Source organism: Vidua macroura, chromosome 4, assembly GCF_024509145.1.
Source record: "Vidua macroura isolate BioBank_ID:100142 chromosome 4, ASM2450914v1, whole genome shotgun sequence".
Taxonomy (NCBI): Eukaryota; Metazoa; Chordata; class Aves; order Passeriformes; family Viduidae; genus Vidua; species Vidua macroura.
In genome coordinates, this window is record NC_071574.1 from 70,047,498 (window position 1) to 70,068,310 (window position 20,813).

At 37.4% G+C, this 20,813-nt stretch overlaps 1 protein-coding gene across 16 annotated transcripts in view; it reads right to left on the minus strand.

The window, feature by feature from the left end:
* The window catches only part of CTNNA2 (catenin alpha 2), a 468,972-nt gene that overhangs the window by 273,224 nt on the left and 174,935 nt on the right, over window positions 1-20,813 (minus strand). Inside the window, exon 1 of one of the 16 annotated variants that reach the window (XM_053974861.1) lies at window positions 4,860-5,009. The exons of the other annotated variants lie outside the window; for them this stretch is intronic. The gene's annotated coding sequence lies outside the window, so the exon portion shown is untranslated. Of the gene's footprint in view, window positions 1-4,859; window positions 5,010-20,813 lie in introns of those variants that run through there. 16 annotated transcript variants of the gene reach the window in all.

Sequence of the window (20,813 nt, forward strand, 5' to 3'; positions counted from 1 at the left end):
TACATCTTCTTTACATTTTACAATGTCAACTCCTCAAATGGTACAGATTTAGATAGCTAATGTAGCAACTCTGTATTTCTAAATCATAGTCATATTCAACACAAAACAGAATTTAGGAAATTTATGGTTATGCCTGGACATTTTTCTTAAAGGCTCTATAAATATTTTCTCTCCATTTTGCTTTGTTTCCCTTGGATTATTGTGCAGGACAAGCTTTCTGGACTGACTTACAGGAGTCTTGCTCTCTTAGAGCTTGTGATGCTGTCATTGAAACACTTCGGCACGAGGTAACAAAAAATGCAGATAGAGCTGTAATTATGCAAATGTGTAAATTCAGTGACAATGAACTACCAGGGTCCAAAATAATTCCAGAGACAAAGAGGAAGGGAATAGCAGGAAACAGGACTCCTTTAGGTTTGTAATCTACAGCCAAATAAATGGCAATTTATAAAAAACACAATAAAGGCTTTAATAACTGGGGCAATTTTCAATGTATATGTATCAATGAACAAGAAGAGCCCCAAAACCCATATATATGGGTATATATATATATACGCCTTTTAAAAGCATATATATATATATATATATATATATATAGTGTTCCCTATAATATTATCAGCAAATACTACTACTACTACTAATAATAATAATAATAATATTGTTTTCGCATTTTCAAAATTTTCTAAACTATTCTGATCTGAATATTTTTACAATTCCTTATTAACTACAAGGCTTCCTGCAATATTTTGCAGATTCTAAGTCAGCACTGTTATATCTAGAGGTTTAATTTCCTACCATAATTATAACTGGACTGCAAATCTGCATGATCTTCCAGAGAATGAATTGTCAATACATAACTAAAAGTAAAAGGAGAGACTTCTACTAAGAAAAAAAAAAAAAAAAAAAAGAGAAAAAAGAAGATCATGCAACATATTTAAATTCTTACTAGAGGAGGAATTGATTTTTAATTTTAAAATATTTTTGTTCATCTATCACATACTTTGACATTCAATTTGCTCTAAAAAATGCCATCATGTAGAGCTGCCAAAGCAAAAGTCACCATGCTAGGAAGCTAGTCAGCTCAGTCTTTTACTCAAATTGGAAAGAAAACCATCTTTAAAATATTAAATACAGCTGTGGGTTTCAGTCACTCAGTAACTTCATGGCTGTGACCTTCATAGAAGACTTGGCAATCTCACAGTCATAGAACTCATCCAGGATATTAAGGAGAGCCATTGAAGGTCAGCACTGAATTGTTCTGATTAAATTCAAAATATAAAATCAGATTTTCACTGTGCATTTTCTTGCCCTTTCATAATTTAAATTCTCTTTGGTAATTAAAGAATACAAAAAATGCCATAAGAGAGAGATTATCCTTCGGTGACCACTGCAGGTAGTTTACAAAAGTGGCTTATTTTATAACAATGATGTTCTGAATAAGAGTGAAATGACAAGAGAAAGGATAAAAAGAACAATCATCAAAACATGATAAAACTATTCATCCTGCTCCTAATTTATCATCTGGGAGATGTCAAACTGACCATGACCAGGCACCTACAGCAAATTGTTTGAGGGATATTTTGGTATGTGATGGAAAAATAAAAGAGATTTGGGAGGAATCAGAAGAAACATAATTATTTAAAATTCCTAGTTCCATTAGGGCTTTACCTCATTCCAGCAATAGCAGAGAAGGGATTGTGGGTGTGAAGTGGTTTCTAACCCACGAATGTGTCCCACAGGCACCCTTAGAGCTTTCGTGGAGCTGTTCTCACAGCAACCTCAGGAACCAAGATCCTCAGTGGGACCAACCAGTGTGGGACCACCCCACTGCAAGGAGTCATGGAATGGCTTGGGTTGGAAAGGACCATAAAGAACATCCAGTAACCCCTGCCATGGCAGGGACACCTTCCACCAGCCCAGGGTGCTCCAAGCCCCATCTCAGCCTGGCCTTGGGCACTTCCAGGGATCCAGGGGCAGTCACAGCTTCTCTGGGCAGCCTATGCCAGCACCCTCACAGGGAAGAATTTCTTCCCAATATCTAATTGAAATCTACCTTATTCCAGTTTAGTGAACCAGCAGCCCAGTGGTTAAGCAGAAGAAAAAAAATCTAAACCTTGCAAACCATAAATAAGAGTTACTCGTGTTATTAACATTTTAAATTATTATGGTCAAATTTAGAGTACAACTGTGCAACAAGTACCATCATTTATGAAGAGTAATGAGATGTTTTCATTCTAGCACCTAATAGTCACTCTGTAGGTATCTGCAGTCTAGGCTGAGACCAAAATGCCAGCTCAGACAACAAGAAAAATGTAATTTGTCTACCACACTTGTCAAAAAAAAAAAAAAAAAAAAATCAAAGTGAAAAAGATCAACATCCCCTGGGTAAGACCTGACGCTTCACAATAGCTCCTATAATGAGTTTTTTAGCATTTTTCAAAAAAAAAGAAAAATCAGAAATAAGCCAATAGCTACTGTTCATTCTCCTCATCATTATTTATATTGATGGATGCTTTTTCAACTCTCACATGCAGGGAAGAAACCACACCCTTCACTGCAGAGAACCAGCACTCTGCAGATTTACAAGAGCCTCCTATTTCTACAGAAGCCACCAAAATACTTCCCACAGCAAACATTCCAACACTCACAATGCCCTCACTTTCCCAGATGGGCTGTTTGTAGTAGAGGAGAGAGGATGGGAGGAAGAAATTGCACCAAAGCACAAACCACGGTGCTTGTGGGACAATAAACACCACCCCAGGTAGCACACACAGCCCTCCTAGAATATTCAGTTCTAGAATATTCAGTGCTTTTCAGAACTGATTTTGCCATTATTACTGGGGCATGCTTCTGTGGAGGAAAGAATCACAGGGAGCCTCTGGTCTACTGTTGTCAATAGTTTTTGTGCACAAAGAACATATTGATCTATTCTTTCAGTCTGGCCTGGTAGCTAATATCTAATACCTACCTGTGATTATTTAGCTACATCATCTGATAATGACCAGTGATTTTTAGGACTAATGTAAAAAAAAATAAAAATAAAAAAGTGTCAGTATGTCATTTATTACACTCTGCAGTTTAGACCCAAAATTCATCTCACCTCGGGAAAGCTCTTCTGCTTCCAAGAGCTCCATCCAGAGCAGCAACCAAGCTGCACACACACCAAAAGCCATTTGTGCATCCTAAAAATGACTCCCTTTGTCACACAGAGCTAACTTAAAGAATGCTTCTCCATAAGCTTTTGTGGCATCCCCTGTAAAGTCTAATCATTCAAAATACACCCAACTTTGATGTCTTTGGGAGTCAGTATATTTGGGTGGGTCTGTCCCAGAGCTCTCTTTACCTCCACTGCTTCAGCCTCCTTACTCACCTCATGGGCTACACACACACAGAATTCCCAGTTTTCCCAAGGAGGAATAGGCCAAGGGACCTGCAGAAGAGACTCAAACTCACCTAAGTGGATTGCACATCATGTCTCCCAAAAAGGGATGTTCAGTGGTGCCCAACGTCTCCAACAAGAGTCATTTGTGGAAGGAAAATAAAGTCTTGTGATATTTTAAGTGGTGATAGGGACTGCAGCTGTCTAGGGCACAACTTCATTTCTTGGGAAATGCAAACCACCTTGGGAATGCTCCATAATGAGCTCAAGCAAGAGACAGGCCAGCAAAGTAGTACTAAAAATAATATTTTCAGAGCCCTGACATCCTTTGACAATTTAGCAACTACCCAGTTTCATTTCTGAGTCTGCTAAAGTACTCTGAATTTTTTTTAACAAGAGAACTTCAGGATTATTGTGATATGTCTTGAGCTGCTCCACATCTCACCACCCAAGCTGACCAACCATTTAAAGACACAACAAGAAATACAATTTAAAATCAAATATTCAAATATGTTGTGTATTAGTTACTATAATAAAAAAAAAAACTTGATTTGTTTGTCCAAAGCTGTTTTTCTTTTTCAAAGCACAGCCTGAAAATACAAAATAACATCAGGTCACTCTTCAGGCTTTCATCCTGTGCTGTGTGCTGCTGTCAGAAGAAAATTATAATGCTTTAAAAAGGAGTTCAAGGAAAAGCCCAGAACCATGTCTAACACAAACTCTGCTCCAGAACAAACAGCCCATGATAGGGTTTTTCTTCAGATTTTAGCTCTACCTCATTAACAGGAAAAGTTCAACTAACTGGAAAGTCAAACTTGCCACTTTCTTTGCTTTACCTATTGCCCTTCTAATGAATTTCTACACTTTCACAACATTTCTACTTGCATTACTTAAAATGGCAAAATTATGTCTGTGATTGGGCAAGTGTCTTCCCTAATATCCATATGGAGAGAGATCTCATAGTTTGACAATATTTAACAAGATCTGCTCATTTCTGCAAATCCCCTGTTGCCCAAGCCTTGATTAGACAGCATTTCTGTGAAATTCAGCTATCTAATTAGCCTGTTTGATTATTTGAAATAAAATTAAGTCTCCAAAATTGTTAAATCACCCATGTACTTTTCCATCACATTGATTTGCTGCATGTGAAGAAAAGCTGAGTACTTCTCACCTGAACACTTCTCATCACACAAAAAGAATGACAAACGCATGGCTCTGCACCAGTTTGTCCACATGAAACCACCGGTGACAACTCGTGAAGAGTGGTCCAGACCCTGTTTGAGGAAAGGGGTTGAGGGAGACTCCTGTCCCATTTGGATTAGGGACAGACTGGAGCCAGGGTCACCTCCACCCTCAGCTCTTTACACTTCCACCTCACAGAGAGGAACACTGTGGGGATGGTGACACCACCACTTCCCTAGGGAGCCTGTTCCAATGCTCAACCACCCTTCCACCAAAGAATTTTTTTCTAAAATCCAACCTGCACCTCTCCTGGATCACCCTGAGGCAATTTCCCCTCGTTCTCTCAATTTCTTATCCCATGCATGCCTGAAACTCAAGGCACTACATCATGTAATCACTGGCAGAGCTTTCATCCCTTGATGTCATCTGCTTAGCAACCACAGAACACCCCAGGGAATTCCACTCCCATGACAAAATATTTCCATTCTTAACAAAAGGGGGATAAAAGATGGTCTGTTCCACATAATCCCATTTTGCTCCTCCACATTAAAATTCTGTTGGACTCACTCCTACTCACGATTAATCTCATTATTCTTCAATCAATTTGGGAAGACCAGCAAGTCATTTGACACTACCATAATTATTTCTATAATGCCAGCCAAAGCAAATTACCTTAATACATAACAAATCAACATGTGACAGCTCACATTAAAGGTTCTTCCTCTCAAAAAAGTACACACGGATTAAGGGAATGTAAGGAACGTACCTAACACTGCAGATGAATGTAGGAGAAATGGAGGGAATGCATGTCAAATCCACAAACTTATTTTCCCCATCATCACATCCCATTAAACTGCTGGCTGTAACTTTATTTCTCTTCCTCCTTTTTTTCTCAGGCATCCACTTGTTCTTTTGATCCCCTGTTTGTTGTTAAAATGGCAGTAATGTTTTATAGAAATAGCCTAAAATTAAGGCATTGTGCTTATTGCTGCAAGCTTCCAATTCCTTCCTTGACATTATTTTCCAACATTACAATGAAATCTCTGGAAAATCTAATTTAAAGAGTAATTATCCAGTTGTATTAAAAACAAATAAAAGCGACCCACCCTGATTTGTCACTATTATTCAGCTGCAGCTAACTCTCAGCCAAAGGTCACTCAAAGATAACAAAGTGGATGACATCAGCATAAATTTTGCTGCTGTATTTCAGTGCTGCTGCTGGGGGCTGTGACTAACAAGTAACAATAACAAAGTAGATCCCCTCAGTGGAAGCTCAACACTCCAGTCTAGAACCATCTTCTCTAATTTTAAGGCAATTTTGAGAAAACAAATTACCAAAATGCTTGGCTGTAGACAAGGAACGGGCTGCCCATGGGAGGGGTGGAGTCACCATTTCTGAAAGTGTTCAGAAAAAAAAGGAAAAGCAGAATTGGAACTTTACAACATGATTTAGTGGCCATGGTGGTATTTGGTCAAGGTTGGACTTAATCATGGAGGTCTTTTCCAACCTTAATGATTCTGAAGGGATTTGAATCTGTTCTTGTTCTTTTCAGCTTTAAGAAGATGCAAAGCAGTTCTGGAACTGTCCACCTAAATTTAACACACTGTACTGCATGACTTATCACAACATCTGCCTTCAAATATATTATTCAACTGAATATGAGCACTGCCTCCACATTCTTTTAATCAACTTATTAAATTGCACCAAGTTTCTAAACATTATATGTAAAATGACAGGTTAAAAGGATAATCATATACACAATGCAGGACCAGACTATTCTCTTTTAAAGAACAAAATGACAAAGCTAAATATATATTTGAGGGCTTAGCATCTCTTCAGAGATGAGTAGATGCAGCAGTTCAGGTTTTAATGAAGAAAATGGTCAGTAAGAGATGGTTATTTGGAAGCTTGGCCAGCAATCAATAAATTAAGAGATCTAAAATAGGATAATCAGGTTGGACATTTTAAATGAACAACAATAATTACTATTTCATACAGTATCTAATTAAATTCAGAAACTCATTGTTGCAGGGAAGCTCAAACATATGAGTGGGTTCAATAAGTCTTTAGCAAAAAGAGTGGATTATGGGTCCACAGATGGCTATTACAGCAGCAATTCAGATGCTAATTTCAACTCAGGAAGTTTCTAAATCACAGCCTGTGGAAGCTTGGAAGATACAGCAGGGAAAAGCTCACTCCACACTTTCCATGCTCCTTGAACTCTCTGTTAAACAACTTTTACTGGACAGGGAGCTGAAGGTCTGGTCTAACACACTCTGAAAGCTGTGTCCTGGTCTTCCTCATTGCATGAGTTTCTCTCTTAAAAATAAATCTGCTTAAAAATAAATTGGCCTCTTTTGTCTATTTAAATATATCTATTTATATCTATTTTATATCTATTTAAATTGGCCTTTGTTTTTATCTTTGGAGTTAGCAGAGGAGCAAGTATTCTCTACTTAGTTTGACAGGTGGATACAAACTTCAGTATTTCCCCCAAATTTTCAAGCACAGCCTTGTTTACCCCTGTGGGACACTCCGGGCTCATGTGTTGCTGTATTGTAAGAGACCTAAAGATCATTTGAGATGGAAATATATTTCTAAAAGTTGGAAGCAACATGGAAAATATCTGCAGGTGGTGCAGGTAAAAGTGCTCACAAAAAGACATTTGTTTAAGGAATTAAACCATTATATGAATGAAATAGGTTTTTTCCAAAAGACAATAACAATCAAAATGCAATGTACTATAAGTAAATTTTTAATATTGTAAAATTTCAGTACTTTATCTATGTGATTAAATTCCCTGGTTAAGATGGCAAAATAATTACTCATCAAGCCCAGGAAAGTGTTTTTTTTTCTGCATGCATACTCCTGTGACAAAGTACAATATTTCATTTAATTTTGGAGAAGATTACCACCTACCAGAAAAAGGATATAAAATTCAGTAAATCAAATTACATGCAATAACACTGACTTTGGGGGTTTTTATTTAGTATTTTCATATTTTATTTTAGTTTTGTAGTGACAGCTTGTTTAAATGCAATTGTGTTCTTTGAACATAATAACAACAACACCTGGCACTTAGAAATTCAAATTATGTGTGAATTCTTTTGAAAATAACAATGATTTGATTCCCAGGCATCAAGTGGAAACTACCAGTCACAACATGACAGTGAAGAGAAAAATGTTTACCAAGAAGAACAGAGTTATGGTACTTGACTCCAAAACTGGGATGGGGTAAAGACTCATGTTCCCAGATGTCTCCTTACAGATAAAACTCCATAGAAAAACAATTTGGGAACTCCTTTCTCATTCCTTTCTCTCAAGTTCCTCTCCTCTCATACAAATTTCCACCAATTTTTTTTCTCAGCTCTAACACAAGAGTCTTGCTTTACACCCAAGCGTAACATGAATTTTATTTTGTGGTCAGTTTGGCACAGTAACATTGAGCCTTGTGCTATCACTTCTTTGGTGCCAGGACTTTGTCACTTCAAAGGCACAAGGAAATTCTTTGGATTTGATATGACTTTTCAAATTAATCTTGAGATTGGCAACTCTGAGACTTTACACATTCAATAGGTTTGAAGTTGATGTATACTAGTAAAATTACAGAGGAAAGTTAGCTCTTGTTCCATATATAAGAATTTAGCTGACAAAAACTCAATAATATGAGCAAGAGATTTCCCAAATGTCAGCTCAACTCAACAAATAATTGCATGGTGATTAGTACCAATCAATCATTCACACTTCTTCAAAAATATTACAGTATTAAAAAATGGTGACAAACAAAAAAAGTAGAGACAAAAATTGTTATGAAGTTCTGCTTCACTCTGCTGTTTGCTTCCTGACAGCTCTGTCTCTGTGCTCTCATTCCCTTTTCCTGTCTCAATTTTTGAATATTTTTAAGGTTCAATTCAACACCTGTTATTTTTCCATCCTTTCTCTAACTTTTTTGGAATTTAGACATAATAAAAAAAAAAAGATATGACGCCACTGAAGGAAGCAAAGCAATCCTACTGACTAAAGAGAGGAAAGCCTCTCTTAGACCTCTAAATTAGAACAAAGTCCATTTCAACGAATGTAGCTTAAGTCTAACCAGTCTGGATGCTCTCTGTTCTGGGGAGAAGGAAACTGGGATGTTGGAGTCCTGGATGCTGAGAATTTTAGACTTTCTGTGCTGACAGACTCTGACCCCAGGAGAACACTGCATTTGACCTGACGGCATAGAGAAAGCTTCCAAAATTGAATGATAGCACTGGGATTATGGGTGTGGAGTTTGATTAGAAGTGTGTATTATCACATGGTAGAAAACTTAGAGTTTAAGGTGTTAGAATATAGTAATATATGTGAAGCTAAGATAGAGGCTTTAAGGTGGTAGCTAGTTGTTCTTCACCTTCTTCATGACTTTAGGTAGTATTTTGTAATTAGAAAAGTCCACATTACAAGACACAAGTAGTTAGTTATTGAGTTAAAAAAAGAAATAATTTGTGTCATTTCTTAATTAATTAGTTTAGCCTTATAAAAGCTTGTAGAGAAAAATAGTTAACCATTTTGTACCTTGTTAGTGAAATACTACAGAACTCACACCTTGTAAGACTGTGATATAGATAAAAAATATAAACACCTAAGTCTAAACATGAAATATCATGTCAAGAACTTCAATCCTGACCTTAACAGAAGCAGAAAAAAAGCCCAAAAACAACACTGGGGGAAACCAAAGAATGAAAAAGATGAAGAACAGGTAATTTAAAAGACAAAAGGGGATAAATACAGCCAAAGCACAAAATAAGTAATAAACATCAGGTTCTGAAAACAAGAAAGGAAAGAAAAGAATGAGACTCAAACAAAACAAGATGTTTCAGCGAAGAAAAGAACACAGCTAAACTCCTCATTTGGAATGTGAAATACATACAAACAATAGAACGGACATCCTGCTCTTTCAATACTTTCAAAAACACCTATTAAAAGAACCTTGAACAAGTTACAAGCTGCACTTGTGAAATCTGAAGCTTCATTTTGAAGACTTAGCAAAGACAAAAGCAAAATGTTTTGAAATTCATTACTTGTCTTCTCCTGAACACTGTAATTGTGCTTACTCCGTATTCCTGCATGCAACATTGAATCCCTCAGTCTGCTGCCAGGTTTTCATTCCATATTGTGTATTATCGAAGTGTAAAAGTGCTGAATGAGCCCCAGCACCATTTTAATCATTAATATAGACAATGTTCCAAGCTGATGTAATCAAATGCCTTTAATTATGGCAATCAAATACATTATCAGTTTACTATTGCTAACCCATACTGGGTACACAGAACAGCCTGGAATAGCAGAGTCTGCTGTTTACACATGACTTGGTTCAGCCTCATGGCAAAATGCCTCGTTCCATTTAGGTGCAAATATTTTCATAGAATCATGGAATGCCAGGTTGGAAGGGGCCTCAAGGATCATCTGGTCCAGCCTTTCTTGGTCAAAGCACAGTCTAGACAAGATGGCCCAGAAGCCTCTGCAGCTGTATCTTAAATGTGTCCAGCACTGGGGAATCTAGCACTTCCCTGGTGTGACAGATGAGTGATGTGATGGTTGACTCCCACAATTAAAAGCCAAATATCATGTATATATGTTAGGAGAAGTTTTATAGACTTGTAGTTGTGTTTTACCCCCCTTGCATTGTTAGCAGGGGTGGCCTGGGTTTGGGACATTGGGAGGGTCAGCTTCTTACTAGGGCAGCACCTGACCTCCAACCAAGATTTAAGGAAGTAAACTCCACCACTTTGGACAGCAAAGGAGTCGATTGACAGAACTTTGGGAGGAACTAAATGGTTAAAAGGCAAAACCTCCATTGTGTGGATGAGCACATGGTGGGAAAAATCCTTTGCTCTCGGTGCTGTAATATTTTCTCTATTCAGTCTTCTGTTGTACTTTCTGATAAAATTTTAATAAACCTTTTACATTTTTTTTCACACTGGGAAGATTATTCCACAGGGCTGACTGTTCCTGATGGGAAAGAATTCCCCCTTGTGTCTAGCTGGAATCTTTCCACCAGTGACATGTACCCACTACCCCTCATCTTTTTCACCAGCACTTTGGACCCTACTCCCCCAGTGTCAAGCCCACCCCACTGATCCAGGCAGCCCAGTGCCAAAAAACTCCCCTCACCTCTTCTAGGCACATGGATTCTACCCCTCCAGTATCTCTTTACTGATTAACTCAGAATAAAAATTACTTTAATGGAAATGTATGTTTTATATACATTTCATTAAAAAAAAAAAAAAAAAAAGATGGGTTGTTTTATGGAAAATTCACAAAACAAAGTGATTGGTTTATTTATTTATTGCAGATTCCCATTATGGACAGGGGGAAGCACTCCTGGAGAGGACTAAAGTTGCCCAAAGAGACCCTGGAGTTCACCCTTGGAGACAGAGTGAGAAGACAAGGCCCTGAGCAACCCCATTATACATTGAAGGCAGTTTTGCTTTGAGCAGACTTGATCAGATACCATCCCCAGGTTGCTTCCATCAAAAAGTATTGTCTGATTCTGTATTAGCACAGTAATAGCAGTCTTAAACTTCAGTTCTGTGTGCTAATGTTGGGAAAAAACTCTAATGTTATGATGCTATTGAGAATAAAATTCACAGTGAGAACTACTAGGAGGTCATTAAGTTTCCTTGTTACGTACATTGAGTTTGATTATCCAAATAAATTACAATCTCTTACTAATCAGACGATCTTTGTGGCACAATACAACAAGAAGCTGCCATAGTTACACAAGTGAATCAGTTTGAGGGGGCTGTGAGAGTTGTCATGATATTAGGAATTCTATTTGGGGAAGTAATTATCCACACACGTTGCAAATGATCAATCACTGTGAAGTTAGTAACAAATGTGGGTTTACACGGCTCATTAGTATCCATGATACAGAGACACACACACTACAGAAAGTTTCTTTGTCACTGAGAATCACAAGCACTGCAATATGTTTTTCCTTGACTTAAACAGATAGGAGTTCTGTGGAAGAAAACATCCTCTTCTTTTATCCCAAAATAGTGTCAGGAGTCAGGATTCTTTTGTTGGTGCAAGGCTATAAAAGGAAAGAGCTCATCATTTGTGCTGCTCTTAGAAAACCTGAAGTGTTGGGAAGGTAACTGCTCCCTCAGCCAGCAGGGAAAAACATCCAGGTCTGGCAGGAAAACTCCAAATGCAGGGTGATATAAGCACTGAAATATTCACAGGATAAGATCAGCACCCAGTGCTGGGCACTTTTTGCATTTAAAGCCAGGAACGGAATTCATTGACAATACTGACATCAAAGGCTGAGTCACTGAGGGGACTCACTCACTGACAAGCAGCTTTAAATACTTTCCCCTGCTGCATTAAACTCTGAGGCTGCACAGTTTGGGAGATCACAGGTCATGAAAAGGCTGGAATTTCAACAGGCTGGGACGAACCTTGGAATAGCAGCACCTAAATCTAAAAATAGCAAGGTTACTGCAGAAGCAGCATTTACTTCTCAGCATAGCCAAACCCTTCTCTCTAGAGATTATCTTGTTTGTTATTAAAGTAGTTACCTAATTACAAAGGCAGCTGTATTTCCCTGTAATGACCCTGATTAATGATGTGAATTGACCTCCATTGACTACTGATTTTTGCAATTACCTTTTAAGTGTGATAGTGGGTATGTAAATGTTGCATCTGAACACAAAGTACCTTTTCCAGATACAGAATGAGTTTGTCCATCAGGCATTAGCTGCATGTTTTTCTTGAGGTGGTTTTCTGGTGGTTTTTGCCCACTGCTGGCTGTATCAACATTAGTAAATGGCAAAGTATCACAGCACCAGGAGAAACTGAGACAAAGGCAAGATTTTACAAGGCTTGTGAAATCCTGAACTGAGTAAACAAGAACTGTCAAGATCAGAGTCAGAAGAATTTTAAAATAGGGTATTTGAAATCCTAATTTCTTATTTTTGAGCAATTAAAATTTGTCCAAATAAAAGTAAATATAGCAGCAAGCTTATAATTAGTATTATCTGAAGAAATATCAACACCTTATTGCTTACGAGGTGGACATCTATAAACTTCACTAAAAATTGATTAGCGGTTAGAACAGTCCTTAAAAAGGCAAATTAATCCCTCAAAGCCCTGAAAAAAAAATCCCATTTTAGATTCACGTTCCAAAGCTAGATTTGGATTTGTATGCTGGGAAAAATTAGATATTGATTCTGGGCTTCTGTTCTCACATCCAAGAAAGAATATTGCTACTGGTCCTGAAGATGTTACCTGATGTGTACTTGTTAGAAAATTACAAAAGCAACGATGTAAGATAGTAGCTAAAAATGTAATTTTATAAGTTCAATGGCTTATGAAAGAATGGGCAGTACAAGTCAGGATTTTTGTGCTAAAAGGCAAAGTCTATCAACACAAAAACTTGGCATTTCCAAGCTATCGTTTGGCATTTCTTAATTCCCAGGTGACCCGTTGGATCTCAGAATGCTGTCGGCTGAAATATGTGAAATGAAAAGCCTAGGACCAGGATATCTAAACATGTACTTGGAAAAGGAAGAAACAGATGTGCCACAATTTTTATAAACACCACGAGACAAATGAAAGAGGAAATGAAGTCAAATAAAGGGTCACATAAATGAAGCCTCTGCAACCACAAGACTACCAGCAACCAAGCAGGAGCAGTACAAGCTTCCAACTTTGGAAAAAAATTACCCTGAGAATGGAGAGTGAACCAGAAATCAGCAGTAGAGAGAGAATCTGCCTTTCAGATTTCTCAGGCGGAGCTGTTTTGTTTTTGTTTTATAAAGCATCTTCGACTTCAAAACACAGAAGAACAAATTAGATAATATCAGAGAATTCATGAAGAACACAATAGCTGATCACTCAACATCTCACAGAATGACAGAATGTTTTGGATGGGAAGGGACATCAAAGATTATCCAGTTCCACCCCTTGCCATGGGCAGACCTTCCACTATCCCAGGTTGCTCCAAGCCCCATCCAGCCTGGCCTTGGACACTTCCAGGGATCCAGGGGCAGCCACAGCTTCTCTGGGCACCCTGTGCCTGTTTCTCTTTGGTAGAAGAAAGCAGGAGACAAACTGCATTGAAATGCACCAAGGAACAATTCAAATGTTAAGAAGATGTATATTCAATACATATTTTAGACTTTCAAATATTTTCCTCACTAGCTACTTCCTCTAGTGTTTGTTAACTTGCTATTTGCTAATGCACTCCAATATTTGCAGTGTCTCAGAAACCTCATTAATCACCTCCTAAAAGCACTAAGCCAATCAGTATGTGAGGCACCCACCAGAAGAGAGCTCTGAACTGTGGTGTTGCCACCTACTTCTGTAATAAACTGCTGTCATCATCATTACTCCTAACATCGACCCAGTGTAGATGCTTTACTACACACTGGTAAAACACCAGGCTTTAAAACTGCCATCTTTTTAGGAAACGATTTCTTCAAATCCAATTAAAAGGAAAAAAAAAATAGAAGAAATTCCGTAACTGAATTTCTCAAATTTAAAACTGTTGTTTTTCTCTCCTCAGTAGAACTAGCTCATATAAAGAGAAAGTCATATTTACACAGTAAGGTATCTCTTTAAATCTTGTTTTAACAAGCTGCATTGACACACAGGAGATTCATATGCAGCATATCAAAATAAGAATTCCTCTGTTTTGCACTTTGTGTTTGATATAAAAATTAAGGAAAAAAACCTCCTTAAGCTTTAAAAAGGATGATTCACCACAAAGATTTAATTCATTGAAAGGAAAAGACTACAATGCCTTTTGAAATAAAAGCAAGAATACTAACACCAAATTTTAGCTCTACAGAGAAACAGAATTTATGCAACACACAGCTCAATATCCATAGGTTACTTATATTATTCACAACTTAGTAGCAGCCTACACTCCCATCATAAATTGCAATAAAGCTTTTCTTTATGAGAACATCTCCTTTCATCTCCAACTAAGAATGCAAAAATATACTACCCTACCTAAAATATGAATTGCATCACTTCTAAAAATATACTGGTATCTATATGTGTCCCTTCGCTGGAGGAATTTTTAGCACTATAACCAGGCAGTATCCCAACAGCTCTTTCAAGAATTAGCAGGAAGAAGAAAGGGGCTAAAATATCTGTTTCACTTGGGTCAGGCAGCCTCACTTAGCATCATATGGTTTCTGCAGGCTGCCAGGCAACAGCACTGTCTGGCAATTCTTATCTCCACTTTCTAAATTTCTGAAATTCGAGGAGCAGAACGGCAGAAAACGTGCATTAATGAGCCCAGCATTCCCACTTGGGTACCTTCCTCCCATATTCCCCCCACTGGTTCCCTACTCTGACTCACTGGGTTCGATTTTTGCAGCAGTGCATTTAAACTCTTGGAGTAAAAACAAAACAACAAAGAAAAGAAAACGGGTTAAAATGCATGAACTCGGTTCAGTACTCATGATTTACTAGTAGTAAATCAGGGAGTATAGCCCAAAGGAATGTTAACAGGTATTCACTGCTTTCAGAAGAACTTTACATGATTTGAATATTGCTTAGCAACACCGACTCTATTTAAAGGGCTGTGACAATAACATATGTATGAGTAGGTCCAGAAAATAGCAGCTTCATGACATCCATAGCAGTGCTTTATCCAGAAAGCTGGATTCTTCTGCTTTATGTCCTTGCTCTCTCAAGGAGCAGGTTCTCATTCCAGAGCCCAAACATGACTTAAAAGATCAAAGCAAGTAGAAGACTTAGAGAATGTCACACAGACCACGCACTTTTGGCTTCTAAATGTTTAAAACCACGGTTCTAACAAATACATTAACATTAAACTTATTTTTTATCCTTTGGTAAAAGAAATTCCTGCATTACCAAGTTCTGCCCTGTGCTTATGAAACACAAGAACATCTTTTAAAATGGATAAATTGAAGGTTTGCTTAACAGACAAAATAAATAGGAAAAATAGATGCAGTGGGAAGTCTGTTGCTGTATCAGATAATGAAGAGGGGATTGGAGAGGTGACACAGAGATGTTCACTACATCCCAATCCTCTCAACATCCTACTTCATTCCCACACAGCACTGGACCAGCAAACAGCAAACAAGGTACCACACAGCAAACAAGGTACCAGTTTCTCAAAATAAAATGGTGGCAGTGAGTCGTGTAACAGCTATTTATTAAAAACACAACAGGGAAGAGGGTTTTGTACGAAATATTGGCTTTATCAGCTTAATGCAGTGGAATTGCTGCCTGTGTTTTAGAGTTAAACCACAGCATGGGATTGAAGAGTGCAGCAACAACGACAAAAGCGATCCACGTATTTTACTGTGGAATATGACAGCAGACATCACGATAGGATAAGGCAGGCGTAGAACGGAGATTTGGGGACATTATTCTCTCCAAGTGGTAAATCACAGGCACGATAGGGATGAAAAGAGTTTTGCAGAAGAAGCCATCCACCCTCCAAAGCCCCAAATGACGCGGCAGGGCTGCCACCTGCTGGAACTCGGCAATGCACAGCCAGAAACACGGCCGAGAAATTAGCGACTGCTGGATGGAGAAAAACAACAGGCAGTGCCTGCTTACAAGGGAAATTGAGGTATTTATAGCAAGAGCATGCGAATAAAACTGGATTAGATTCACGCATCCGAGAAAAGAGCATCAATACACTCTCAAAGTCCTTCAGACCAAATCACATTTAAGGATTCCGACTTCAGCGACTTCTCTGCACTTGTCAGGAAGGACCTTTTTTTCCAAATGGTTTGGGCAGTGGTCCAAGACACACAAAAAGGACAGAAGAGCAAACAGAACACATGCTAGTCCAGAAACATTCAGCCTACTGTAATGCAACTCAGCTGTAAATACCCACCATTACCAGAGTTATAATACCATGAAAACATCAGAAAAGACATTAACTGAAGTGAATTTTTCAGTATATCTACTGAATGGAAAGAATATTCTTGTTTGTTTTTTTTTTTATTCAAATTGATCAGACTAACCTGCATTTCAAGCCTAAAAAGTAGAGCTTTTCCAAGTAAGACACAATTTCTGAATAAATTGATATATAAATATTGCCTCACAAGTAAATCACTGCCACTTGTCTTTTTTCTTTACTCTGTATCTCCTTCCTTATCTCTATTTTTATATCTTCCTACAATTCCTATTACTTTTAATGTTTCCATGGCAATGACAGCAAAAGAAAACATAAAATATGCTTTGTGCATTTATTTCTTTTTTTGCCCAAAATTTTGGGAGATGGCAAAGGGAAAGAAATAATACCACATATCCCTCAGAGAGCGATGCCAGAGTCAGGCCAATAACTCATTATGCAATCACGAGGATTTACCAATTAGCAGCTATTTGTAAGCTCATCTTCATAAACATTTAAACTGAGAACAACAGCTCTAAAGACAATCTGTTAAAAAAACAGAGGGAGAGAAAGTAAGAAAGTATAATCCAATAGAGAATGAAAGTTAAAGTATTTAACAAGAACTGTTAAGGGTTATTGGATGCTTTCCAGATAACATCCAAAGTGTATTCTGCATTTTTATTTTGAAGTCTTTATATTAAGGCAAAAAGTTGCAGATCAAAAGTTAAGAATAAATGGATCTTAGCATCTGGAATTAAAACTAAGTAGGGGAGCCTATCCAACAGCTGCATTTCTTGAACCCTACTCAAAACAGAAGGCTCTCCTTTAATAGTTCACTTGTTGGAGGAGGAATTCTGCAACTAAGCTGCAATCCTCACATCTCAAGAACCTGCCAGATGCACTAAAAACGTAACTGAGACCATTTCTTAGAGAAATACTTTAGAATGTAACAAGGAAGAATTCATTTTCTTTTTAAAGCCCTCTCCAGAAGCACCCGTGGATCAATAACAGACGTTTACACCTCTTTCATGGTAACAAAACACCCTGTAGATGTTCAGTACAACCCTTAAAAATACACAGAAGTGCCTGTGCCAATGTAGTTTAAAGAGAGAACGCCCCACTTGGGGAACTCAAAATACAATGCTTTGGTACTTGCAACTGTGGGATTCAGGAAATCTGAGTTTTCTCTCCTCCTGCTCCACAGCCCCTCCATTTTGGTCAATGGATTTCCTCTGAAAATGGAAGCTGGGAGACATCCAAAGTATTTGTCAATTAGGTAAAAGCGAATTAATTGTTCTGGTGGTTTTTTATGACTTTTTTTTGTGAGAAAACAATTTCCCAAATTAAGACTCTGATTCTAAAATGGTTGTGTCAAAGTTACATTTAACTGGGAAGGGTAACTGGATTATCAAAAAATTTTTAGGAATTTATGTGATATTACTTAGCTTCTAAACACAATCCAGCTTTTAGTCTTACAATAAAACATCCAAATCACTACAGTGGTCCCTTTTTAATTTTATTTTAAAATGGTTTTAGACTAAAGCTGACTGAACTCTGCCTCAGGCTTTTCTTCTAGATATCCATTTTAAAATCCTTTGGTCTCTTTTATAGACAACTGAAATTGATGCAGGACTTTTCATTTCTTGTTTTAGTATTCGAAGTCTGGTAGATGCTGGTTTACTGATATTTAGAGATCTGGTCTATTTTCAGAGCAAAGAGATATTTTTATTTCTCAGGGAGTTCAAGTACCGAATATATGACAAGACTCTGCAGTATCTACAAGGATGTGAACCCCAGAAATTCCAGTCCCATGAGTCAGATGAAATACTTCCCTGAAGCACTGCTAATTTAGTGATGTAGATATTGTATGTAAGAAGAATCTAAATCACCCTTCAAAAATTCAGATGGGTTGGAAATTATATCAAAAATTGGCTTTTTCTTTTCTATGCAGAATATACATCTTAACTACATCTGAACTAGAAAGGTTCAAATATCTTTGGGGATATTTTTTCCTCTTTACCTCTAGTCCATAAAGGATCCATCACCACCTTACACAATGTGAAATGCTCCAAAGCTTTACTCCAGCAAATCAGATTGACCAATAGGTTTGGGTGTGAGTTTTTCAAGATTTCAAGAATCCTACAAAATTAACATTATTCTTTCAGATATTTGGGTCTCCGCAGACAATGATTAACCCTTAAATTATACTTGGAACCACAGGGCGTTTATACAAATGACCACCAAAATGAAAGTTTTCCTATCCTAAAGTTCTGATGTTTAAAGCAGCTCTTTATAAAAAAGCAATAAATGTTGGAAAAAGTGGACATTACTTATTACTGATTTCCATTCCCTGTCTGCAAGTCCTTGCACAATTAACCTTTTGACATGAAGATCTCCTATTAATAAGAAATCTGGAATGTGTGTGCCAATGAGTTTGTAAGTTAATATGATGTATTACTTGACTTGTCTCCAGAAAAATAAGCACACTGGCCTGTTATTGCATATCTAACCACCTATTTCATGTTCAAAACAGAGTTCTTCTAATTTGAGTAATCCATCTTGATAGAATTTTTTGTGATTAATTCATGTTTTCCCCCATTAAATCATCATCCAAGTGACAATACATACTTTTACATGGGAAAAAAATATGATCTAAGGATATACTGACTTCTGTATTAGAACTTAATATATGATTTCATGTATTGTTCTTCCTCACTAAAGTACATCATCCTTTCTTCTCACGTTTAGTGGACTTTTTCTTCACTTTAATTGTCTGTGAAGGTTATTGTAATTTACAGAGCCAGCTTAATTTTGAAAGCTTTCAGGCCCCGTTGCCCTCTGATGTGAGTTTTCTGCAGAAGGAACCACACCCTTCTCTCACTATTTGGAAATCTTCACTCTTACAAGGTACAATAAGGAGTTTGGATGGAGCCTTTTTCCTCTAGAAACACGTGACAGAATAAATTTCCACTAAACAAAACTGTTTTCTTCCAGAAGCTGTTCATTCCCAAAATAAAGCACATCCCTTCAGAAGATGTATTTCTTCAGAATAAGAAGAAATTTAATTTTCTTCCTTTCCTTTCCTTTCCTTTCCTTTCCTTTCCTTTCCTTTCCTTTCCTTTCCTTTCCTTTCCTTTCCTTTCCTTTCCCTTTCCCTTTCCCTTTCCCTTTCCCTTTCCCTTTCCCTTTCCCTTTCCCTTTCCCTTTCCCTTTCCCTTTCCCTTTCCCTTTCCCTTTCCCTTCCCTTTCCTTTCCTTTTTCTCCTCTCCTCTCCTCTCCTCTCCTCTCCTCTCCTCTCCTCTCCTCTCCTCTCCTCTCCTCTCCTCTCCTCTCCTCTCCTCTCCTCTCCTCTCCTCTCCTCTCCTCTCCTCTCCTCTCCTCTCCTCTCCTCTCCTCTCCTCTCCTCTCCTCTCCTCTCCTCTCCTCTCCTCTCCTCTCCTCTCCTCTCCTCTCCTCTCCTCTCCTGTATGGTTTCTACTGTTTATTAACTTGCCTTCTCTAAGTCTTTTTAGTCCCAAAAATCTCCTTTTTTTCACTCAAGAACCCCTGTAACACAGAAAGGCCAACAAACTGCTAACAGGAAACTCTCTGAGAGTGAAAAGTATCAATTTGATCCTTCTGAGGGTATTGTAAGAGTCTGAACGAAGGTTGGATTTGATGGTATTGGAGGTCTTTTTTCAAACTCAATGATTCTATGATTTCCCACAGAATTTTTCAAACAGGGAAAAAATGTGCAATAAAATGTGATTAATGTTAAGACACTTGCAAATATATTGTCCATAACTGTAAATTCTCATACTCTCACATTTAACTGAGGTTTAAAAGTAAAAACAAAACAAAACAAAAGCAATCCAAAAAAAAAAAAAACAAAAAAAACAAACAAACAAAAAAAAAAAAGAAACAAAAAAAAAAAAAAACTAAAGATCACATGGGAATATATATCAATAAACTACATACAATAAAAGATTTAGAGAAGCCTATATAATTCAGAAAGAAACTGCTAATGCAGTTTAAACGCAGGTTTAAACAGCTATTTTTGAAAACCATGTGAAGGTTTTCAATTAGAAATTATTCTGGATGGTATTTGTAACAGCTTAACCTGCCTATTTAAAATATACTCCAATTACTTTCTCAAATGTTCTTCTCCTACTCTTAAATGATACAAACTCATTTAACAACTGGCAGTCAAACATATTCCAAACTGCAAAGGATTATTGTGAAGAAAAAATAATTCTGCCATTCTAAAAAAAGTGGCTGGCAATTAGTGATTTCAGTTGGCCTTTTCTCCAGAGTGTTTAGCATTTAGAATGTTATATTTAAGCTTTATTAAAATGTACAGAGATGCTAAAATCTTTAATATAGATTTCCTTGTTAATTCTCTG